We start from the raw sequence: 26,368 nt of genomic DNA on the forward strand, positions 1-26,368 counted from the left end.
AATTAAGCAGAATTACATTGTTTTTGAGAGAAAAGTAAACGGGGAAATGATCAAACTAATCCAAAATTCTTTGAGATATTTATCAGAGATAAATCACATCTTAGGGAACCGTAATAATTATCTTAATCTCAGATAATTAGTTTATCTAATTATCTTAGCAGAATTACATTGTTTTTAAGAAAATTAAAAGGGGGAAAATAGCAAATTGATCCAAAATGCTCTAAGATAATTATCAGAGGTAAATCACATCTTATGAAGCCCGTGCTAATTATGTTTACTTCAGATAATTAGTTTAACTAATTATCTCAGCATAAATACACTATTTTTAGAGGAAATTAATAAGGAAAAAATAGCAAATTGATCAAAAATGCTTTGAGATAATTATCAGAGGTAAATCACATTTTATAAAACGCGTAATAATTATTTTAACCTCAAATAATTAGTTTAACTAATCATCTCAGCATAAATACATTGTTTTTAGGGGAAATTAAAAGGCGGAAAATAGCAAATTGATCCAAAATGCTTTGAGATATTTATTAGAGATAAACCACATCTTATAAAACTAGTGATAATTATTTTAACCTCATCTAAATAGTCTAACTAATTATCTCAGTATAATTACACTATTTTTAGGGAAAATTAAAAAGAAGAAAATAGCAAATTGATTCAAAAATGCTTTGAGATAATTATCAGAGGTAAATCACATCTGATAAAACCCATGATAATTATTTTATTTTCAGATAATTAGCTTACCTAATTATCTCAACAGAATTACACTATTTTTAAGAGAAAATAAAATGGAAAAAATAGAAAACTAATCCAAAATGATTTGACATAATTATTAAAGGTAAATCACATCTTATGGAACCCATGATAATTATTTTAACCTCAGATAATTAGTTTAACAAATTATCACCCATGATAATTATATTAACCTTAAATAATTAGTTTAACTAATTATCTCAATAGAATTACACTATTTCTATGAGAAAATAAAAGGGGCAAAATAGAAAACTATTCCCAAATGCTTTGAGATAATTATCAGAGGTAAATCACATCTTATGGAACCCGTGATAATTATCTTAACCTAAGATAATTAGTTTAGATACTCATCTTCATTAAAAGTAACCGATTTTGTGTATAAATTGGAGAAAGGAAATTAGTCAATGAATTTATATAATTACCCAATAAATACATGAGGTCAGAAATCACTATTGAAGGTTGGGAAGATTACCTTAGCCTAAATAATTGCTATAACAAATTATTGTTGATAAAAATTTATCTAAATTAGACCATAATTATAGAGGGAAAAGTTATAAATCAATTTTATGAGTTAATAAAAAAATTCTTAAAGATAGAACATATCAAATTACATCTAGGGTGAGTAACCCACTAGCAGAAAGGTAACTTACAATTTACTAAGGCCAAAAATAGAATATTCTTGGAATATGGACTAAGGAGAAATCCAGTAAAATAGTTCCCATAATTATATGATAATTATGGGAGAATACTAATAGTACAAGGAAGTACAGGAGAAATATCTCATCCAATAACTATCAAGGATACCTATTCCAAAAATCCTTATTTTTGGGTAAAAAAGGAAGAAAAGAGATTATTCAATTGATCTTCTAATTGATTAAGTCCTTTTATAAAGGCTGCCAATATGGCTCCAAAGAGAACCAGAGGAAATCCTCTTACCGAGGAAGAGGATATTAGCAACAAAAGAAATAAATCCACTCATGACCATGAGGCTGTTCCTAGTCATAGGCCTACGGAGGAAAGTCTGCGGGCACAAGTGCAGCAGCACATGGACGACCAATCCCAGGTGGATTTCTATTTTGTTCGCTTAAGTCTTTTAAAGTTCATTTCTAAGTTAGCATTGCATACGTAAGGGTTGGGAAGGATAAACTGGCTGTAAATGGAAGGTAACTTCCAAGAAACCAATGAGCAATGATTATAAATAGAAAAGAAATGATTGGGTTATGACTGATTGACCTAGGAAAGAAATGTTTAACCATCCTTAAGACAGCTTGTCTCAAGACACCACTGATTCCTTGGAATATTTTACTCCAAGTAATGAGTAATGATGGCGATTCCGCCATGGATGAGTCGGTTTCCTCAACGTGCGTGGAGTCCTTACCCCGTGCATGTTTGTGCTTGTGGATATTTGTAACATTTAATGGCCTAAAAACTTATGTGTGTAGCGGAAACTAGCATGAACATAGTGGGCATTCCATTAGAATAGATTCCTAATGAGAATTCCAAGAGTGCTTGGGTGGAGAGAGCAACAAAAAGCATAACACCTAGTTAGATAGCATGAACAATACTTTCAAAAGAGAGAGAAATTAAGCTATTGACAACAGTTGAGGACCGGATTTGCATGGAGCCGGTCCCCCCTCCAAAAGGCTTTGTATTATGGTTTCTCCCATCAAGAGAGACATTGTACAATACAATTCTTTGTGTTCCTTCAAGACTAGTTAGTGCGATGAAGATGAAAGCTTCATGCACTAAGCAAAACACTTAGCAAACACAACATCAATTATCCCTGGTCTCAGACCCAAGACCTCACACACCTTCAAAGATGGTGAGAGCTAGCAGGGTATGAGAGTAGATTGAGAGGAAGAAGGAGTATTCTTACGAGAAAGATGTACATCTCCTCACATAATCACTCATATTAGCATAGCTTAGCTTAGTAATTAGCATGGTAGAGGAGATGAGCATGCATTGAAGCTTGGCTCTTGGTTGGATTTGCATCACAAAGCCAAGAGTTGTTGGTGTAGGCCTCCCTTCTCACAAGCTTGGAGTAGGTGGTAAGCTTTCCATTAAAGCTTGAGAAGGAGAGAGAGTCTTCTTTTCTTCACACATGAGATTGTGTGAGTGTGTGTGTGATAATGCCCTGCAAAAATCAGCCCCCTCTCTCTCTTGGGCGACCCCTCTTGCTATTTGCTCTTGCTATCCTCTCATTGGACCTCCCTAGGGCTAGCCAATGACAATTAAGCAGCATAAGTGATAGCCTTCTGGCATGTGTCCCCCTTTCCCCTTTTGTGAGAGCTTTAGGTAATTTAATAATTCAACTAAACTCTCATTGGACCCCTTTGCCTCCTGGCCAATAGGAATCAGGCAAGCCATTGGGCTGTTGAATGCTCATTGGACCCCTTCGGAGACTGTCCAATAGTCTTCTAGAGGACTTAATTCTCATTGGTTCTTTTATTAAGTGTTTTTAAATTAATTAAACTAGATTTACTCTAGCCTAATTCTCATTGGTCCACCTCCAAGGCCATCCGATAGGAATTGGGTACACCTTGTGGGCATCTGGCCTAGGGAGCTGACATGTGTCCGTCATTCCCTTTGTGTAAAGGGAGCTTGTGTGTGTGTGTGTGTGTGTGTGTGTGTGTGGCTTTCTCTCTCATCCCCTACAAGCAAGGCTCGCCCCCTCCTAAGTAGGGATTTGTAAAGACTTTTTTGGCACACACAAAGCATCCAATTCCCCCATGGTTGACCTTTGGACACAACCTTTGAATCTTGGAACCTAGCATTTTGGAAGTCTTAATGGGCTGAACCATAGGGTCTTTTTAGCCCATTCTTGCACATGGCTCTTTTGCAGATGGCCCCCCCTTTGGATCCCTATTTCTCTCCTTTGGATCCCTACTGTGGCCGGTCAATATTCTAGCTTTTTCTCCCCTGGCACTTCCCCATATTAAATGATCAGTTTAACATGAGAAAATCATTTAGGAGAATTAGATATTGATTATTATGACATTATCTCACTCTTGAAATCATAGTCGTCCTCGACTATGGTATAGAGAAGATAAATCATATTCATGAGTCCTTTTCTTAGCGGGTAGAGGATCCCTATGTTACCCTACGACATCATTCTACAATGGATGACTAGTCCATTTGGCACTTGAGAGCCTGAGGCTGCCGCAAGCATGTCTGCACATTAGTCCTATCAATCTTCCATAGTAGAGTGACAAGCTCTACTTGGTGTTTGGGAGACGTCGTCTCCATAAACTTGATCTAAGCATGCATACTACTTCATTTTTTTTGTGCACAATAAAGAACAAGAGAATCTTATAAGACAAAAACTTTGTTCATTTTTAACATTTTGTACATTTTCTTACTCTTCGGAAGCATTGTAAGCATTGACAAGGTTTAGGTTATCCTTAATTGTATGCCTTGCATCCATCTAGCATCTTCAAAAGGATAATTCTTAAACTTAATAAGATATCGTCGGATAGTCTTACCGCCTCTTAGTACCTTGTCTTCATGTCGGAGAATGGACTTGGGCTGCAGCACCTCTTTTGGTCCTCGATCTCCGGTGGGTCTTCAATAGTTGGTTCTTGAGGTGGCTCTCCTTTGTAAGGCTTTAATAGGCTCACATGGAAAGCATTGTGTATGAGCCAATGATTGGGCAACTTGAGTTGATAGGCCATCTCATTGATTGGCCTAAGAATCTGGAAGGGACCATAGTACCTTTTTGCTAGTTTATCATAGTACTTTTGGTGTCCCGTTGTCAAGAAGTAGGCGGTCTTGCCAGGAAGGCACCGGGCCTCTTGCTGTGAGAGTTTGTGAGGAAGCTCAAGGGTTATGAGAAAGAGCAAAGATTTAGATAACATAGCTTCTAGAGCTAAAGAAGAAATGTAGCCAAAGAAGTCGCTCACTTTTCCTTACAAACACACACGTGATGGAGAGAACTCATGAAAGATAGTCAGAACAAAACAAAAATGAAAACATCAAGATTACGATCATATCGTATCATGGGTAGGATAAAAGGGTTAATGGATAGTTAATGATATTTAATATTTGTTGTCCAAATAAGCTGCGGATTGCTCTTTGGAACTGTAGCTTTGTGCTTACTATAATGTATATGTTTTGTCTAGCGATTGGGATTAGTTGTGAGTACAAATCCTCTTGATTCATAATAAAATAACAACATTCACATCAAAAGAGAAGTCATAGTCAATAATAGGTAGTAGGATGGGATCTAGTGAGAGAAGTATTTCGTTGAGCCTTTCAGGACCAAATAGAAACACTATGCGTTGCTGAAAGTGAATCTTTCGACTAATCCAAATGTTGACCCTAATAGATTGCACTGAATAGAATTGAAAGAAATTATCTCTATGTGGATTATGGTTATTCATCAATGATATACCTAGTATGTTCAAAGATAAAGGTGTGAAAGAAGTGAAAAGAGAAGAAGAAGAGAGTTTCTCTCCCAAGCCCTATTATTGCCCTTAGGCAATAAGGATACTGCGGGGAGAGAAGTACCTGTAGTAGCAAGGAGATTCTAGAGTTTGTGGAAGAGAATGAGAACCTTAAGAGAGAGAGATGCTTGTGGAAGATGAAGATATGGTTACTAACCTTGTGCTCATAATTGTTTCCCGCAAGAAGGTTGTACCCATTACATTGACAAGGTTGCTGCTTGAACACCTTCCAATGAAACAATTAGGACACAACAAGAGATATCAAAGGAGGAGTAAAGATAGAATTAGAGATAGATCTAATTGTGGTGGTGGTATTAAATATAGATAATGAGAGATATAGATAGAGTTAGAGACGAGTATTGGACTAGATATGCAAATGAAAGTAAAACTAGCAACATATATCTTACATGAGAGCAATCGCCACCACCTTAATGGAGAGAGAAGATAAGGCAAGACTTCAGACTTTCTTCAAGAGAAAGTGTGGCACTAAGATGAGTGTGTCACTATGGAATTGAGCTATTCTCACTCACTCATAACTTGCCCCAATGAAGAGAAGGTAAACATAACTTGCCATGTTTTACCTAATCACTTGATTAGGCTAAAGAGTTAGCCCAAATCAAATGTTCTTTGGATATTTCTTGAAATGGGCAATATTAGGACTCAAAATAACATGAAATTCAGAATCTTTGGTCGTTGAAGCTCCATGTGGGTGCATGATGTATGTGGGCCCCACCTAAGCATCTTTTGTGTGGCTCCAGCAGGGGGTCCCAACTTGTGTGTCTTGTCCTTCAAGGCATCTTTGAGGTGTCACTTTCACATGCTTATGTCTTTTATCCTCCAAATATCTTATTTTATGGAAAAAGTCTTATTTTATGGAAAAAGACCAAGATCACCTCTTTTCACTTGATTCACTTGTTTACCATCTCTTCTTGCAGTGTAGTTGTGAGAGGGTTTTTCACTGGTTTTTCTGTAACTTTTGACCTGTAACTCGGATTGACATGCTTCAAAAGGCAAAATTGGCCTACTAAAAGACCTTGACTTGATTTTGGCCTTTTCTCCACGCCCTTAGGTCGGAATTTTCAAATTGGGATGGTCCAAGAAGCTTTGGATCTTCCTTTTCATAAAGTCTTCTAGTAGGCCCTTCCCTCTTGTATGTATCCAAGAAGGTATGTATTATTGAAGGGTTATATTAGATCAACCGTTTAATGCCCGTTCCCACTATATACGTGCCACAGCACGACACCGTAGGATTCTTGCCCGTCGTGTGCCTTAATCGAGCCTTGGGAAACTTTAATAAGACCCAATTATTTTCTTTAAAGGTTTGCGCTCTTCTGTGCTTGTCAGCAGCAGCAGCCCTTGCCTTTGTTGTGAGATAGAGATAGCATCCTTAATCTTTTGAAAACATTCTTGTAGGTCTCGGCTATACTCATCTACAGCGAAGATCTTCCCATGTATCTTAAGTAGCAAGGGACTTTTTGATCTTCCCTCAATTACCTCGAAAGGTGCTTTTCCCGTGGAAGTATGTACAGTGTTATTGTAAGCATACTCCACTAAGGGTAAGTACTTCTCCCATTGGGATCTTTGATCTACTTCCGTTACATAGGCTTTTAATAGATCGAGAATTGTTAGGTTAGCTATTTCACTTTGGCCATCCGTTTGTGGATGGTAGGCCGAAGAGAAGTTTAGCCTTGTCCCTAAATTCTCAAAGAGACCCTTCCAAAAATTACTGGTCATTCTAGGATCTCTATCCGACACTATGGACATTGGCAAGCCATGGTACTTGAAAATTTGTGAAATGAAGAGGGTTGCCATTTGATGGGCTTTGATAGTCTTTTTGACAGGTATAAAATGAGCTTGTTTACTGAACCTATCCACTATCGTCCATATTCCTGTATTCCCATGGATAGACTTAGGCAATCCAAAGATAAAATCCATGGATATGCTCTCCCATGGTGAATTAGGGATTGGCAAGGGTTGAAGCAATCCAAGTTGCTTCCCTCTATCAAATTTTGTCATTTGGCATACCACACATTTAGAAACATACTCTTGTATGTTCACTTTCATGGTAGGCCAATAGAAATATGTTTCAATTCCCTTTAAGGTAGACTGAATCCCTCTATGCCCCGCATAAGGTGGAGCATGAGATTCGTACATTACTTTCTCACGTAGTGAGTTAGTAACACATAGTCTATTGCCGTAGAGAAGATAACCATCTTGTAAAGTAAATGGTTCTTCTTTCTTCCCTAATGCAAGGGCTGAAATCACATCTCTAAAATCGGGATCAATAGCATACTCATCTATCATTGAAGATAGATCATTGTGAGTTGCTATGGAAACCACATTCACTCTCGGCCGTCTTGAGAGTGCATCAGTTACTTGATTATGCTTGCCAACAATGTGAGCAATATGAAAATGAAATTGCGAAAGGAAATTTGCCCACCTCATTTGTTTGTCGGAGAGCTTGGTCTGCGTCATGAAGTACTTAAGACTTTGGTGATCCGTTTGCAGAATGAAAGGAGTCCCCAATAAATAGTGCTTCCATGAGTCTAAGGCATGTAGAACTGCAAGGAGTTCCTTTTCATATATGCCTAGAGCTTGCTCAACAGGGTCGAGCCTTCGACTTTCATAGCCTATGGTGTGCCCTTCTTGAAGCAAAACAGCTCCAAGGCAATCGCCACAAGCATCACATTGGACCTCAAATGGTTTTGAGAGATCCGATAATGTAAGCATAGGTTGAGAGATAAGCTTTTCGAAAGCATTGTTCTCCTTAGCAGACCATGTATACCTAACGCTTTTCTTTGTTAGGTCATGTAATGGTCCTACAATTTGTGAGAACTTTTCTATGAAGCGTCTATAGTAAGCACACATACCTATAAAGCTCCTTAATTCATGAAGATTATTTGGTTTAGGCCATCCTTTTATTACCTCTAACTTTGATGGATCCATTTGGATACCATCTTGAGAGATAATGTGACCTAAATACTGAATCTCTTGCAAGAAAAATTCACTTTTCTTTCGATTAACATAAAGTTTATTCTCTTTTAAAACTTGAAATATTACCTGGAGATGTTGCTTGTGTTCGTCTAATGAATTAGAGTAGATGATAATATCATCAAAGAACACTCTAGTGAAGGTTCGATGAGGCTTGAACAGCTTCTCCATCAAGCGATTGAATGTGGCTGGTGCATTGGTCAAGCCAAAAGGCATGACAATGTATTCGTAAAGACCAAATGTGGTGAGAAATGTGGTCTTTACAATGTCTTGATCAACTATCCTTATTTGATGATAGCCACTTTTTAGGTTAATCCTACTGAAGTAGGTCGATCCTTGTAGCTTATCAAATAGGTCTTCTACCCCCGTGGAACGGGAAACCTATTCTTGATAGTGATCCTATTTAGTGCTCTATAGTCGACACACATACAATATGTGCCGTCTTTCTTTTGCACCAATAGCACAGGTGAGCAAAATGGAGATGAGCTAGGCCTAACCATACCCTTCTCAACTAACTCATGCACTTGCCGCATAATCTCCTCTTGTTGAGCTTGAGAAACTCTATAAGGAGGTTTGTTAGGCGGTGAACTTCCTGGAAGAAGTTCAATTGCATGGTCATCATTACCTCGTTTAGGAGGTAGCTCACAAGGGATGTCGTCAATAAAAACATCTTGAAACCCCTTGAGAAAATTGGATAACTCTAATTCCTTTTGATTGCTTTTATTTTCTTTTGCTAAAGCATTAGGTTCATTTTGAGAATCTTTAACAAAAATCATGTACACGGAAATAGAGCTCTTTATTGACTTGTTGAAAGTTGGTGTATGTACAATGGGGATAGTGTTGCCCATTTCCTTAGCATCTATATACATGTATTTCTCCCTGAACTTGAAGGAGATTCTCCTTTCAGGGAATTTAACATTGGCAGCCAGGCGATCAAACCATGGTGCCCCTAAGATTACATCCTCATGCTTGAGAGGAGAGATAAAGAAGTCCTCTTTGTCCACAAAGCTTTGAACATGAAGCCTCAATTTCCCGATTAAGGGAGTGACTGAAGCTTCTTGCCCCTTGAAAGCATTGTCTGCGGGTAGAACATCTCCCATCTCATAGGCTTGTATGCCTAGCTTGGTGGCCAAATCTATAGATATAAAATTGTGAGTAGAACCAGGGTCAAAGAGAATAAAAGCATCATGTTCTCTTACCTTTCCCCAAGCATGGCATAGAGGAGATCCTTTGTGGTGAGTTTGGTGTGTCTCCTCCTCTTGGATTTCAACCAAGGTAGCTCTAGGAGGATCTTGGCGGTTGTTCTTTTGGGGACAAGCGCGGTACGCATGCCCTTGTTCGCCGCACTTGAAACACCGGTTATCCTTGTGATAACGCTCAAGCTCTTCAAGAGAGAGTTTGTTTTTACCTTTGTAAACTCCCTTCTCTTTAGCTTTGTTGGAGTTGCCCTTATGAGACTTTTGGACATTGTCCTTCCCCTTAGGCTCATTGGAACCCTTGTTTTCCATGGGCTTATTATTTCTTTTAGCCCCCGTTTGGAAATTGATTTGAGAGGCCACCATAGTATGGTGTATTACCGCTGATATGGTACGTGGCCTTTGGGAGTTGACATACTCCGCCATTTCTTTGGTTAAGCCCGCACAAAATTGTTGCTTTTGCTCTCCAAAATCCAACTTTTTGAAGATAGTGGATTTGAGTTGTAGGTCCCAAAACTTGTCTACATATTTGTGGATAGATTCATAGGGAGAGAGCTTTAAGCTTCACCATTCGGTGAGTACTTTTTCTTTGGCATCGGTGGCCAAAAACTGCTTCATTATGGAAGCTCTTAAAGCTTTCCATGTTCGTGGAGCTTCACCGTTGGCTCGTAGGCTAGACCACCATTGCCTGGCGGACTTTTGAAAGTGCATAGCTACATGGCGTAGCTTAGAGGACTCCGTGAAGCCCTCATCTCCGAACGCCGCATCAAATTGTTGGATAAAGGTCAAGACATTGTCCATAGCACCAAAGGTGACATCATAGGTAAGGAAAGAGATGCTCTTCCCTCCCTCTTTGAACTTCTTGAGCTTGGACGACCTCTTCCACGCGGCATAGGATTTCCTATGGCCTCTTCTTTTTTATGGTTCAAAGGTTGCACCATCACTTTCTTCAGAAGGTGAAGAATTTGAGGAAGGTGGAGAAGAGGGTGACCTCTTTCTCGCCTTTTTCTTGTCTTGATCTTCGTCATCTTCACCATCACTTTCATAAGAGGAAGAGGATAAAGAAGATGGAGAAGAGGGTGTCCTCTTTCTCGCCTTTTTCTTCTCTTGCTTTTTATCATCCCTCTTTGAATTATGGTGTGGAGAAGGGTGTGATGGTTTTCTCCGCTTTGGTGGTGATGGAGAGCATTTAGCCCTCCGTCTTCGTGGAGCCATCTCCGCCGAGGTGGCGGGAGACTCACTTCTTTCTCGTTCCTTCGGTGGAGGCTCTTGAGTTCTCCTTTAGGAAGGAGATGCATCATCAAGAAGTAAATTCTTGAGCCCTTCGTATGGATTCTCTTCTTCTTCCCGAATCAGAGAGAGACCTCTTTTGGAAGTCTCACTGTTGGAAGTAGGGTTGCAGAGAAACACACGCAGCTTGGAGAAGACGAAGGAAGCTCAAGGCACACAATAGAGAGTGTGTTACTTAGTGTGCAATGGAAAGATAGATAGCCCTAGAGTGATGGGCGTATATACAATGCATGGGGGAAAAAACCTCCTAAAGGGGGGAAAAAATGCCCCGGCGGTCCTAGTGTGTTCACACACATCACTACCACATGTATATGGTAACAAATCCCCCCTGGAGTGATGCGGTGAACGAGAGCTGGCACATGAGTAAAGGTAAGTGCCATGCCCTAAGGACATGATCAGTCCACAAAGGGGAGTAAGCCCAAAGCTTTTGGAAAGCTTCAAGCTTCTCATGAGACAATGCCTTTGTGAAAAGATGTGCAAGGTTGTCCTGTGTTGGCACATAAGCCAAGCTGATCTCTCCCGCTGAGAGCCTCTCCCTGACATAGTGGTAATGCACCTCAATGTTCTTTGTGTGAGCATGAAAAACTGGGTTCCTCGCAACTGCCAATGCGCTCTGACTGTCATTGTAGATAGTGTTGGCAGTGTCCTGTCTAACACCCAAATCAGCCATAAGGCGTCTGAGTCATACACACTCAACTGTAGCTGTGAAGACTGCCCTGTACTCAGCCTCACAACTTGAAGTGGCCACAGTAGGTTGCTTCTTGCTCAACCATGATATACATGAACTGCCAAGCATGAAACAAAAACCACTTGTGGACACATGCGTGTCAAAACAACCAGCCCAATCTGAGTCCGAAAAAGCATGTAAGTCTGGCGGCAATGATCCCCCCTTGGGATAAAACAAGCCAAGATGTAAACTGCCACTAAGGTAGCGGAAAATCCTCTTGACAGCCTGCCAATGATTTGACCCTGGGCTATGCATAAATCTGCTGACCTGTGAGACTGAAAACTGAATATTTGGACTCGTGTTGCATACATAAATGAGGCAGCCAATAGCAGTTTGGTAAAGAGTGACATCAGCAGGATCGCCAGCATCATGTAGACTCAACTTCAAACCTGTTTCCATGGGAGTGGCAATAGGTTTGCAATCCTCAAGTCCAAACTTACATAGCAATGTCTCTATGTAACTTTTCTGACACAAGGTAATACCACCATCACACTGCTTAAACTGTGTACCCAAGTAATGATGCAACAGTCCCAAATCTTTCATCTTGAAAGTAGCATTCAAATTATCCTTAAATTCAGCAATATGTCTCTCATTTGGTCCAGTGATCAACAAATCATCGACATAAAGAACCACAATGAGAAATACATCATCCTCACGCTTTACATACAATGTGCTTTCTGTTGGAATGTTACGAAAGCCTCGTTTAACCAAATGAGTGTCAGCTTTCTCATACCAAGCCCGAGGAGATTGCTTCATCCCATACAAAGCCTTCTTACATCTGCACACTTTGTCCTCTTGTCCTTTTATGACAAAACCGCGAGGCTGCGTTACATAAACTTCCTCAAATATGTCACCATTTAAGAAAGCAGTAACAATGTCTGATTGATGTACATCCCAACCAAAATGAGCTGCCCATGCACATAGAAAACGCAAAGTTGTCATACGACAAGTGGGAGCAAAAGTCTCTTCATAATCTATGCCTTTTTGTTGTGCATAACCCTTTGCAACAAGTCGAGCCTGGCGATCGATCTCACCATCCGGCTTGCGTTTCAACTTGTAAAACCACTTCGTACCAATGACCTTTTTGCCAAGAGGCAAATCAGATAAAGTCCATGTGTCATTTTCTATAAGTGCATGATATTTTGATTGCATGGCAGCCATCCAATTTTCTGAATTCTGTGCTTCATCAAAAGACAGAGGCTCCTCAACACCATGTAAACTAGACACAACCAAAGCATAACAATCTGATGCATAAGATGCATGGCGAGAGCCTGAATGAGTACGACTAGAAAAAGGTGCATCCAACTTATTGTCACGCAAAGTGTGCACGAGCCATTTTGGCATACCTCTAGCCTGCTCATTTTCAGCCCTTTCCTCATCAAGTACATCATGTACATTTGCATCAGTAACAGGCTGATCTAAAGCATTTTCAAAAAACCCCATAGGCTGTACATTTACCTCATTGGAACTTACATTCGTATTTCCACCACTGAAAAGAGGCAACAAAGTGTCATAAATGTCCTGTGAGCTTACATTACTGTCTCTTGTACATGACAACAAGGGCTGAACAAAATCTTCCACAAACACTACATCCCGTGAAACCAGAATACGTTTTGTTTGCGGATGATACAACCTGTAACCTTTGCTTTCAGCACTATAACCAACAAAAATACATTTGATAGCCTTATCATCCAATTTTCTTCACTGCACTTGTGGCACCAAAGCATATGCCAAACAGCCAAAAACACGCATGTACTCAATAGAAGGCTTTCTATCATGCCATGCTTCATATGGAGTAATAGACTGCAAAGCTTTCGTAGGACACCGGTTAAGTTCATAAGTGGCACACATGATGGCCTCAAGCCAAAAAGAATGCGGCAAAGCTTGACTTTTGACCATACATCGTGCCATTTCCGTCAGTGACCTGTTTTTCCTCTCCACAACACCATTTTACTGAGGTGTATAAGGCACTGTACATTGGTGTTTTATCCCACGACAAGCCAGAAATGCATTAAATTCATGAGACATATACTCCCCCCCTCCATCGGAACAGAGGGTGCCCATAGTACATTTCGAGACATTTTCAGCCATAGCCAGAAATTGTTTGAAGCACATAAAAACTTCAGACTTTGCTTTAAGCGGAAATACCCATGCATGCCTGGAGTAATCATCAATGAAAGTCACGAAGTACAGGTAATTGCCCAAGGACGGATTTTGCATGGGCCCACAAACATCACTATGCACAAGCTGCAACTTGCATGTGGCCCAAACTGAACCATCCTTTGGAAACTTATAACGCTGCATCTTACCCAAAATACAGCCTTCACAAACATGTTTGACAGGTGCTTCAAGAGGTGGTAAAGAAGCAAGCATATCAGATTTCTGCAAACGCAGCAAACTGGCAAAATTCAAATGACCAAAACGTGCATGCCAAATTTTTGCATCTGAAATAGCCCTTGAATTGTTACCATATACATGTGGTAGTGATGTGTGTGAACACACTAGGACCGCCGGGGCATTTTTTCCCTCTTTAGGAGGTTTTTTCCCCCGTGCATTGTATATACGCCCATCACTCTAGGGGTATCTACCTTTTCATTGCACACTAAGTTATACACTCTCTATTGTGTGCCTTGAGCTTCCTTCGTCTTCTCCAAGCTATGTGTGTTTCTCTGCAACCCTAATTCCAACAATTGGTATCAGAGCAGGTCATGTCCTCCCGGGCTTAGTCGCCAGCTGCTCCAACACACGCTTGCTCACTTTCTCCAATTTCAGTGAGCTTTGGTGAGCGTTCGCAGGTCGACAAATATTTTGGGTGAGCTCGTAGAGCTCGGTCTTCTCAGAATTTTGATTTGCGCAAAAATTATGTTCCTAATGCTTCTGCTGGCAACAATTCGTCTGGAAATTCTGGTGATAAGGGCAAAAAGAAGATGCGTTGCCATTATTGTAAAGCTAATGATCACTTGATCAAGTCGTGTCCTAAGTTGAAGGCCAAAGAGGCTATGAAGAAAGAGGGTGGTTCCACTGCAAATGCTGGTTCCACTACAAATGCAGCCATTGTTGAGTCTTCTGTGAAAGGAGAATGTAATGCTGATGTTGATGCAAAATGGGCTTTTAGTGCAGAGTGCACTTACAATCCTGTTGTCCATGATGCATGCTTGTCAGTTGCTGCAGATCCGCATGTGTAGTATTTCGACAGTGGTGCTACAAAGCACATTACCTCACATTGTGAATTGTTTACCTCTCTCTAGTCTGTCCCTCATGGGAATTCAGTCACTTGTGCCAACAATGCCTCTTATCCAGTTCAGGGAGTTGGAAAGATTTTGCTTACTGCTGCTAATGGCAGTTCCTTCACACTTGTTGATGCATTTTATGTACCTGGGATCAAGAAGAAACTCTTGTCTGTATCCGCACTTGCTAGACTTGGACTTGTAGTCAAATTTGTCGATGACGGATGTACAGTTTATGATATTAGTTTTGGTGATGAAATTGTTGCATCTGGACTTTTGTGCCGTGGGCTGTATAAGCTCACTTTGTATGACAAGTGTGGACAAAATTTTTCAAATGTTGTTTGCAGATTCAAGGGCTATTTCAAATGCAAAACTTTGGCATGCACGTTTTGGTCATCTGAATTCTGTCAGTTTGCTGCGTTTGAACAAATCTGATATGCTTGCTTCTTTGCCACCTCTTGAAGCACATGTCGAACATGTTTGTGAAGGCTATATTTTGGGTAAAATGCAGCGTTCTAAGTTTCCAAAGGATGGTTCAGTTCGGGCCACATGCAGGTTGCAGCTTGTGCATAGTGATGTTTGTGGGCCCATGCAAAATCCGTCCTTGGGCAATTACCTGTACTTCGTGACTTTCATTGATGATTACTCCAGGCATGCATGGGTATTTCCGCTTCAAGCAAAGTCCGAAGTTTTTATGTGCTTCAAATAATTTCTGGCTATGGCTGAAAATGTCTCGAGATGTACTATGGGCACCCTCCGTTCCGATCGAGGGGGGCAGTATATGTCTCATGAATTTAATGCAATTCTGGCTAGTCGTGGGATAAAACACCAATGTACAGTGCCTTATACACCTCAGCAAAATAGTGTTGTCGAGAGGAAAAACAGGTCGCTAACGGAAATGGCACGATGTATGGTCAAAAGTCAAGCTTTGCCGCATTCTTTTTGTCTTGAGGCCATCATGTGTACCACTTATGTACTTAACAGGTGTCCTACGAAAGCTTTGCAGTCTATTACTCCATATGAAGCATGGCATGATAGAAAGCCTTCTATTGAGCACATGCGTGTTTTTGGCTGTTTGGCATATGCTTTGGTGCCACAAGTGCAGCGCAGAAAATTGGATGATAAGGCTGTCAAATGTATTTTTGTTGGTTATAGTACTGAAAGCAAAGGTTACAGGTTGTATCATCCGCAAACAAAACGTATTCTAGTGTCTCGGGATGTAGTGTTTGTGGAAGATTTTGTTCAGCCCTTGCTGTCATGTACTAGAGACAGTAATGTAAGCTCACAGGACATTTATGACACTTTGTTGCCTCTTTTCAGTGGTGGAAATACGACTGTAAGTTCAAATGAGACAAATGTACAGCCTATGGGGGTTTTTAAAAATGCTTTCGATCAGCCTATTACTGATGCAGATGTACATGATGTACTTGATGAGGAAAGGGCTGAAAATGAGCAGGCTAGAGGTATGCCAAAATGGCTGGTGCACACTTTGCGTGACAGTAAATTGGATGCACCTTTGTCTAGTCGTACTCGTTCAGGCTCTCGCCATGCATCTTATGCATCAGATTGTTATGCTTTGGTTGTGTCTAGTTTACATGGTGTTGAGGAGCCTCTGTCTTTTGATGAAGCACAGAATTCAGAAAATTGGATGGCTGCCATGCAATCAGAATATGATGCACTTATAGAAAATGACACATGGACTTTATGTGATTTGCCTCTTGGAAAAAAGGCCATTGGTACGAAGTGTGTTTACAAGTTGAAACGCAAGACGGATGGTGAGATCGATCGCCATAAGGCTCGACTTGTTGCAAAGGGTTATGCACAGCAAAAAGGCATAGATTATGAAGAGACTTTTGCTCCCACTTGTCGTATGACTACTGTGTGTTTTCTATGTGCATTGGCAGCTCATTTTGGTTGGGATGTACATCAATCAGACATTGTTACTGCTTTCTTGAATGGTGACATATTTGAGGAAGTTTATGTAACGCAGCCTCGTGGTTTTGTCATTAAAGGACAAGAGGACAAAGTGTGAAAATGTAAGAAGGCTTTGTATCGGTTGAATCAATCTCCTCGCGCTTGGTATGAGAAAGCTGACACTCATTTGGTTAAACGAGGCTTTCGTAACATTCCAACAGAAAGCACATTGTATGTAAAGCGTGAGGATGATGTATTTCTCATTGTGGTTCTTTATGTCGATGATTTGTTGATCACTGGACCAAATGAGAGACATATTGCTGAATTTAAGGATAATTTGAATGCTACTTTCAAGATGAAAGATTTGGGACTGTTGCATCATTACTTGGGTACACAGTTTTAGCAGTGTGATGGTGGTATTGCCTTGTGTCAGAAAAGTTACATAGAGACATTGCTATGTAATTTTGGACTTGAGGATTGCAAACCTATTGCCACTCCCATGGAAACAGGTTTGAAGTTGAGTCTACATGATGCTGGCGATCCTGCTGATGTCACTCTTTACCAAACTATTGTTGGCTGCCTCATTTATGTATGCAGCACGAGGCCAGATATTCAGTTTGCACTCTCACAGGTCAGCAGTTTTGTGCATAGCCGAGGGTCTAAGCATTGGCAGGCTGTCAAGAGGATTTTCCGCCACCTTAGTGGTACTTTACATCTTGGCTTGTTTTATCCCAAGGGGGGATCATTGCCGCCAGACTTACATGCTTTTTCGAACTCAGACTGGGCTGGTTGTTTTGACACGCGAGTATCCACAAGTGGTTTTTTTTATGCTTGGCAGTTCATGTATATCATGGTTAAGCAAGAAGCAACCTACTGTGGCCACTTCGAGTTGTGAGGCTGAGTACAGGACAGTCTTCACAGCTACGGTTGAGTGTGTATGGCTCAGATGCCTTATGGCTGATTTGGGTGTTGGACAGGACACTGCCAACACTATCTACACTGATAGTCAGATCACATTGGCAGTTGCGAGGAACCCAGTTTTTCATGCTCGCACAAAGCACATTGAGGTGCATTACCACTATGTCAGGGAGAGGCTCTCAGCAGGAGAGATCAGCTTGGCTTATGTGCCAACATAGGAAAACCTTGCAGATCTTTTCACAAAGGCATTGTCTTGTGAGAAGCTTGAAGCTTTCTGCAAAGCTTTGGGCTTACTCCCCTTTGTGGACTGATCGTGTCCTCAGGGCCTGGCACTTCCCTTTACTCATGTGCCAGCTCTTGTTCACCACATCACTCCAGGGGGGATTTGTTACCATATACATGTGGTAGTGATGTGTGTGAACACACTAGGACTGCCGGGGTATTTTTTCCCTCTTTAGGAGGTTTTTTCCCCCGTGCATTGTATATATGCCCATCACTCTAGGGCTATCTACCTTTTCATTGCACACTAAGTTATACACTCTCTATTGTGTGCCTTGAGCTTCCTTCGTCTTCTCCAAGCTGTGTGTGTTTCTCTGCAACCCTAATTCCAACATGAATCTGCAACAGCATTTGCAAAATTTTGTCCACACTTGTCATCCAAAGTGAGCTTATACAGCCCACGGCACAAAAGCCCAGATGCAACAATTTCATCACCAAAACTGAGATCATGAACTGTACATCTGTCATCCAAAAGTTTGACTACAAGTCCAAGTCTAGCAAGTGCGGATACAGACAAGAGATTCTTCTTGATAAAGTGCATCAACAAGTGTGAAGGAACTGCCATTAGCAGCAGTGAGCACAATCTTTCCAACTCCCTGAACTAGATAAGAGGCGTTTTTGGCACAAGTGACTGAATTCCCATGAGGGACAGACTCGAGAGAGGTAAACAATTCACGATGTGAGGTAATGTGCTTTGTAGCACCACTGTCGAAATACCACACATGTGAATCTGCAGCAAAACTGACAAGCATGCATCATGGACAGCAGGATTGTAAGTGCACTCTGCGCTAAAAGCCCATTCTGCATCAACATCAGCAACACAGTCTCCTTTCATAGAAGACTCAACAATGGCTGCATTTGTAGTGGAACCAACATTTGCAGTGGAACCACCCTCTTTCTTCTTAGCCTCTTTGGCCTTCAACTTAGGACACAACTTGATCAAGTGATCATTGGCTTTACAACAATGGCAACGCATCTTCTTTTTGCCCTTATCATAAGAATTTCCAGACGAATTGCTACCAGCAAAAGCATTAGGAACAGAATTTTTGCCACTCGCAGCAGAACCATAAGAAGTGGCTGCATTGTTGTGACCCTTTCTTTGAGAAGCAATAAAAGCCTGTTCAATTGCACGCTGTCTAGTCCTGTTTTTCTGAAAAGTGACTCTTGCAACAGCAATGTGCATAATGCATCAAACTTGACAACTTCTCGATTTCCTTGGGTCATAAGTCTCCAAGTACTAGCAAAAGTCTGGTAAGAATCTGGTAAGGCATCAAGAACAGTATGCACAAGGGAACTGTCTAAAATAACTTCACCTGCAGAAATAAGTTGCTCATTGATATCCTTGACACTAGCAAGGAAAGTGTCCATACCATCTTCCTCATGCATAATCTTCAACTCCAGCTCTTTACGCAGCAAAGCAATTTTAGCCTCATTGCGGCTTGCATAAAGACCTGCTAGAATATCCCAAGCCTGTTTTGCAGATTTTGCTGAACGGATGTGAGGAACAATGGTATGCTTCACAGACAACGCAATCAATGCATGAGCCTGCGCATCCTTAACATCCCAACGAGCTTCAACTGTCGTAGGCAAAACAACTCTAACAGCTGCAATCCTTACAGCAAGACCTACAACATCCTCAACATCGCCTACATCCTCAGAACCAGGACGTACATCAATGCCCTGCACAATGTTCTAGACACCCTTTGACACAAGAACATGTTGCATCATATAAGCCCACATAGGGTAGTTGTCCCCATCCAACCTGTCCTCAGCAGCAAACATCTTGAACACATCTGTGTTGTTGTTGTCAGCCATGGTAAATGTTGCACCTGATGTGAAAACTGCCCGAAAATAGAAGAAACGGAGCGGGAACAACCTGTGCTATATAGCACAAACCGTAGAAGACTATAAGGCACCTGTTATGCAAAAAATGGCACTGACAGAAATTCTGTACAAAATGACGAAATAGCATGTGCAGTACTGCCTATAGTGGAAATGGAGGCCGAAATGAGCCCAAATCAAAATTCTGAGCAGACCAAGCTCTGTGAGCTTGCCCAAAATATTTGTCGACCTGCGAACGCTCGCCAAAGCTCACTGAAATCGGAGAAAGTGAGCAGGCGTGTGCCGTGTGCCGGAGCAGCTGGCGACTAAGCCCGGGAGGACGTGACCTGCTCTGATACCAATTGTTGGAATTAGGGTTGCAGAGAAACCCACACAGCTTGGAGAAGACGAAGGAAGCTCAAGGCACACAATAGAGAGTGTGTTACTTAGTGTGCAATGGAAAGATAGATAGCCCTAGAGTGATGGGCGTATATATAATGCACGGGGGAAAAAACCTCCCAGAGAGGGAAAAAATGCCCCGGCGGTCCTAGTGTGTTCACACACATCACTACCACATGTATATGGTCACACTCACAAGGACGCTTCCTAGGTGTTCTCTCATCATGGTGGTGAGCTTGGAGAATCCCGTGAGCACGGAGCTGCCGTTGCACTTCACTTTGGAGAGATGGATTGCCCATGGCTTGTTGAAGCCTAGAAACAAGATAGTTAACAAGCATCGGAGCATCATTAGTAGCTTTCTCATTAGCAAAATCAAAGTTATCAACATTAATTTCACTCTCTTTATTATTGTTAGCCATTCTAACAACTTTTAGGTGTAAACTTTTTATGTGTACTTCGGCACTTCAAGCCCTAGTTGCTACTCCTCTTTACCCCTTTAGAAAAAGCACTCAAGCTACTGTACCCGTGGCTCGAATACCATTAATTGCAAGGAATAGAAGAGAGGGTCGTTCAACACCAAAACAGCACCGGCTCCTGTCAAGCTTCTAATAGCTCAATAGTGGTTAAGCCGTAGGCAAGCCCCGTAGGACTCCACTATTAAGACCATAGCTCTCGACGGTGATGCCCCGTTAACTGCACGAAGACAGGCGCACTGCAAGGCTGAAAAATCCCTATTCTACTTACTCACAGGCAATTAATAATACCAACCATTTATAGCTAGCTTGAGGACCTCCCTTCTTGAGCAAGAAACGAGAAACCTTGTGCTCTAATACCAATGTAACATTTAATGGCCTAAAAACTTGTGTGTAGCGGAAATTAGCATGAACATAGTGGGCATTCCATTAGAATAGATTCCTAATGAGAATTACAAGAGTGCTTGGGTGGAGAGAGCAACAAAAAGCATAACACCTAGTTAGGTAGCATGAACAATACTTTCAAAAGAGAGAGAAATTAAGCTATTGACAACAGTTGAGGACCGGATTTGCATGGAGCCGGTCCCCCCTCCAAAAGCCTTTGTATTATGGTTTCTCCCATCAAGAGAGATATTGTACAATACGATTCTTTGTGTTCCTTCAAGACTAGCTAGTGCAATGAAGATGAAAGCTTCATGCACTAAGCAAAACACTTAGCAAACACAACATCAATTATCCCTGGTCTCAGACCCAAGACCTCACACACCTTCAAAGATGGTGAGAGCTAGCAGGGTATGAGAGTAGATTGAGAGGAAGAAGGAGTATTCTTACGAGAAAGATGTACATCTCCTCACATAATCACTCATATTAGCATAGCTTAGCTTAGTAATTAGCATGTTAGAGGAGATGAGCATGCATTGAAGCTTGGCTCTTGGTTGGATTTGCATCACAAAGCCAAGAGTTGTTGGTGTAGGCCTCCCTTCTCACAAGCTTGGAGTAGGTGGTAAGCTTTCCATTAAAGCTTGAGAAGGAGAGAGAGTCTTCTTTTCTTCACACATGAGATTGTGTGAGTGTGTGTGTGATAATGCCCTGCAAAAATCAGCCCCCGCTCTCTCTTGGGCGACCCCTCTTGCTATTTGCTCTTTCTATCCTCTCATTGGACCTCCCTAGGGCTAGTCAATGACAATTAAGAAGCATAAGTGATAGCCTTCTGACATGTGTCCCCCTTTCCCCTTTTGTGAGAGCTTTAGGTAATTTAATAATTCAACTAAACTCTCATTAGACCCCTTTGCCTCCTGGCCAATAGGAATCAGGCAAGCCATTGGGCTGTTGAATGCTCATTGGACCCCTTCGGAGACTGTCCAATAGTCTTCTAGAGGATTTAATTCTCATTGGTTCTTTTATTAAGTGTTTTTAAATTAATTAAACTAGATTTACTCTAGCCTAATTCTCATTGGTCCACCTCCAAGGCCATCCGATAGGAATTGGGTACACCTTGTGGGCATCTGGCCTAGGGAGCTGACATGTGTCCGTCATTCCCTTTGTGTAAAGGGAGCTTGTGTGTGTGTGTGTGTGTGTGTGTGTGTGTGTGGCTTTCTCTCTCATCCCCTAGAAGCAAGGCTCGCCCCCTCCTAAGTAGGGATTTGTAAAGACTTTTTTGGCACACACAAAGCATCCAATTCCCCCATGGTTGACCTTTGGACACAACCTTTGAATTTTGGAACCTCAGCATTTTGGAAGTCTTAATGGGCTGAACCTTAGGGTCTTTTTAGCCCATTGTTGCTCATGGCTCTTTTGCAGATGGCCCCCCCTTTGGATCCCTACTGTGGCCAGTCTGCTAGCTTAACCAATATTCTAGCTTTTTCTCCCCTGGCACTTCCCCATATTAAATGATCATTTTAACATGAGAAAATCATTTAGGAGAATTAGATATTGATTATTATGACAATATTACTTAGAATATCAAGTTTATCCTAAAAGAACCGCCCGGTTGTATGGGCAACCGGTTGGTGTATGGGTACCCGGACTATGGGTGATGGCTTTTTCCACCCTGGTTTTTATAAACAAGGAATGGGTGCCGTTTTTTCACTCCTATATAGGTGGTCTTGAGACAAGCCAGTACTAGTCAGAGATACTTCAAAATGACAGTACCTTGTCTTAAGTCTAAAGATGTTTGTTTGCTAAACGTATGTTTTCAATACTATTTTTCAACGGTTGTCTTAACAAATTCAGTTATGAAAGTTAAAGGAAATCATTGTTTTAACTGTGACAAGAATGTGGTCGTAATTAAACAACACAGAATCATGTGTGAGTGCGGGGTGGTAAGTGGAGATTGACTAAGGTTGTCAATCATGGATGGGTGGACCTGATTAGTCAGGTAACTATCCATTCCTGCGCACAAAAAACGTTTAGAAACTTCTTCAAGTGGAAGAGGAATCCACCAACGGCTGTGCCCTCACACATGTTAGGGGGGAAAAAGCGTTGGCTAAGGATACCTTAATCTGAATGATGGAAGTTATAGGGCCGGAATAATTTTTGTTTTTAAGAAGTCCCGTTTCCACTGCGAGACAGGACTAGGTCTCCTTCTAGGGCTATAAACTTAAACCATTATCAATGGTAAGGGTGAATTCCCTGGAATTCTTCTTGTTTAGGAACTCAGATTTTATTAAGCCTAGAGACCTGTCAAGGGTCCCATCCCGCTTTTGGTGTCGGCAAGTTGGAGACCTTACAAGTGGTATCAGAGCAGGTTTAACAAGGTCCTGACCTTAGGATGAAAAAGTTGAAAGAATAGACACAAGTTATTTTGCAGTTTTAATTATGATATGTTGTGAAATGAGAATTTCCCTATCAATACAGGAAAATATCCGCCAAGCTTATCGAAAGTTTATGATTTTCAACATCATGTTCGAGGCTGCTTGCAACTCCAGTAACTTTTTATTTTGCAAGAGCATCATGCAATTATTAGATAAAATGTTTTCCCCTCATCCTACATGGGGAATCAGCTGGTCACAGTTTGGCGGAATTTTCCTGACTAATGCAGGACAGGTAGAAGGTTTGGCACTCAATTTGAAAAGACTCAAGTGGGCAGAAACACTTCGGACCATGGAAGTTTTCTTTTTCAATGGGACTGAAGATCAAGATAAGACCATTACTATAGATGGGGTAGAAGTGTCACAAAATCAATGGGTATATGATCAGGTAGCCAAAGCAATATACCCAGGTAGGATCAGACACATGAGGGTAGGCCAAAAATTTAGGGGACCAAAAGATGTTATATTTTTTGATCCCCTGTCAAACCCACCAGTGGTAAAGAGGATTTTGGTATAGAGAGTTACACCTTGTATATAGCATGAATCCATCTTGTATATAGTATGATCCCATATTGTATATAGTATGAGTCCATCTTGTACATAGTATGAGTCAATGCTGTATTAACTTTTGTATATACCATGGTTTTATGACATGCTTTGTGTAGTTTAATTGGGATGGTTATAGTAATTGTCGAATTTCTATTTTCATTCAAATTTTTGAAAGTATAAAGATTAGAAAAATTGCATGACAACACAAAATTATTGTTATCATTAAAAGATCTTTATTAATTAAAAACCAAGGGGAATGCAAAAAGCCTCTACACTCCCACCCAGGAAAAGAAACTACTACTAAAACAAGTTCAACTCTCAACTTTCAAGGGAGAGGGAACCAACTTAGAACGTGATGCCGAAGCCTGGATCGACGCCATGGATGATTATTTCTTGGCAGCAAGAACTGCTTCGAAAAATCAGGCAATGTTAGGAATGTTTTGACTCATTGGAGATGCAAAACTCTAGTGGAAACAATACTGTAGAGATAACCCTTCCATTAGTCCCACCTGGGAAAGAATGAAGCAGACAGTGAAAGAAAGATATCTTCCTCCAGCTCACCAAGATATTAAAATGAATGAATTCTTCGCCCTCAAATAGTTAGGGCTTACTTTGGAAGAGTACTGCACCAAATATGTGTCTTTACGACGTTATGCACCACCAATGACAATGGGACAACAGATTGCTCGTTTCTGCCAGGGTCTAACAAACCTTTAAGTTCCCGCTTAGAAGCTATGAGACCCATATGTATTCAAGATGCTCTTTTGAGAGCTAAACCACTTGCAGCTAAAGGAAACCCCCCTGCAAGGAGCTATTACAACTACAATAACTTTAGAGGAAGAGCAAGGGGAAATTACAACCAAGGAAATCAACGAAGGGCAGTGTCAGTTGCAACCACTATAGAGAAAACTTATCCAAACATCAGATGCTATGGGGCAATAGAATGGGGCACTACAGGAGCCAATGCCCTGAGAGGCAAAATCCCCGAGTTGCTGCTAGAACCACTCCTCAGACTCAGATAGGACAAGGAAATAATCAAAGAGGTAGAGGAAATAGAGGATGAGGCAGAGGAAGAGCTAGAGGAGCCAGAGCTTATGCTGTAGTAGGAGAGCCAACCTTGCTGGATGAGGAAGATGAAAGATCTACTCTTTTTGTCGCCATTGATAGCCCTGGAGCTCGGCAACATTATGCTGTCATCCAAACCACTACAAACAGAGAAGGTGAAAAAATTAAACTACTTATAGATTGTGGCAGCACACACTCTTTTCTCTCCCCTAAATGTTTAAGGAAACTTAAATTCAACCAATATCCCACCAAGAAATTAGTGGTAGAACTAACAAATGGGAATGAGGTTCTATCTCAATTTACAGCTGGGGAAGTTGAGTTTGAACTAGGAGGAACCCTTACTTCATCTTACTTTCGGACTCTACCAGCAGGAATCTATAACGGTATTCTAGGAATGGATTGGTTAATCAAAAATCAAGCCCATATTCACTGTGCTCAAGGGAACCTATCCTTCAAAAATCACTTAGGTGAAGAAATGTTAATACAAGGATCAAATGGGAAGCTTAAGGCTCATTTAGTTAAGGTTAGTTGACTTCTAAAGGGGTTACGCAAGGGGCAACAGATCTTTGTAGTAAAACTTAATAAAGCTGATGATTCAAGGGACAACACAACTCCAGAATGGCTTAAGAAATTTTCGGATATATTTCCGAAAGATCTCTCAAATTTACTTCCTCCAAGGGACATAGACCACGACATAGAAACCTTTCAAGGTAGTGAACCAATTTCAAAAAGACTCTACAAAATATCTCTCCCTGAAGCTATTGAATTAAAAGAACAGGTTCGTCAGTTTATTGAACAAGGATTCATAAGACCAAGCATTTCACCTTGGGAAGCGCCTATTCTATTCCAAAAGAAGAAGGATGGATCTTTACGTCTCTGCATCGATTATAGGGGACTTAACCAGGTATCAGTAAAGAATAAGTATCCTATTCCTCGCATCGACGAATTGCTTGATAGATTACATGGAGCCAAGGTATTCACAAAGATTGATCTCAGATCAGGTTACCATCAAATCCGGATTAAGGAGGCAGATATTTACAAAATTGCATTCAACACCTGGTATGGGCATTATGAGTTCATCGTGATGCCTTTTGGTCTTACGAATGCTCCGGCTACTTTTAAACATCTCATGCAGGATATCTTCAGAGAATATCTGGATGATTTTGTGTTGGTATTTTTTGACGATATCTTGGTATATTCCAAAGATGAAAAAGAGCATGAAGGCCATGTACGTAAAGTACTTCATCTTTTATGCCAACATCAGTTATATGCCAAGGTGAGTAAATGTGTGTTTTTCACGCCCGAAGTTAGTTATCTTGGTTTTATAATAAACCCTGAAGGAATCTTAGTAGACCCTGCAAAGATTAAGGACATAATAGAGTGGCCACAACCCAAGACGGTCAGTGAGATTCGAGGATTCTTGGGCATTACAGGATGGTATAGAATCTTCGTCAAAGATTATGCAGTCATCACTGCACCCTTCACACAACTGCTTAAAAAGACAG

Source organism: Adiantum capillus-veneris, chromosome 3 (genome assembly GCF_014529385.1).
Source record: "Adiantum capillus-veneris isolate H3 chromosome 3, ASM1452938v2, whole genome shotgun sequence".
NCBI lineage: Eukaryota > Viridiplantae > Streptophyta > Polypodiopsida > Polypodiales > Pteridaceae > Adiantum > Adiantum capillus-veneris.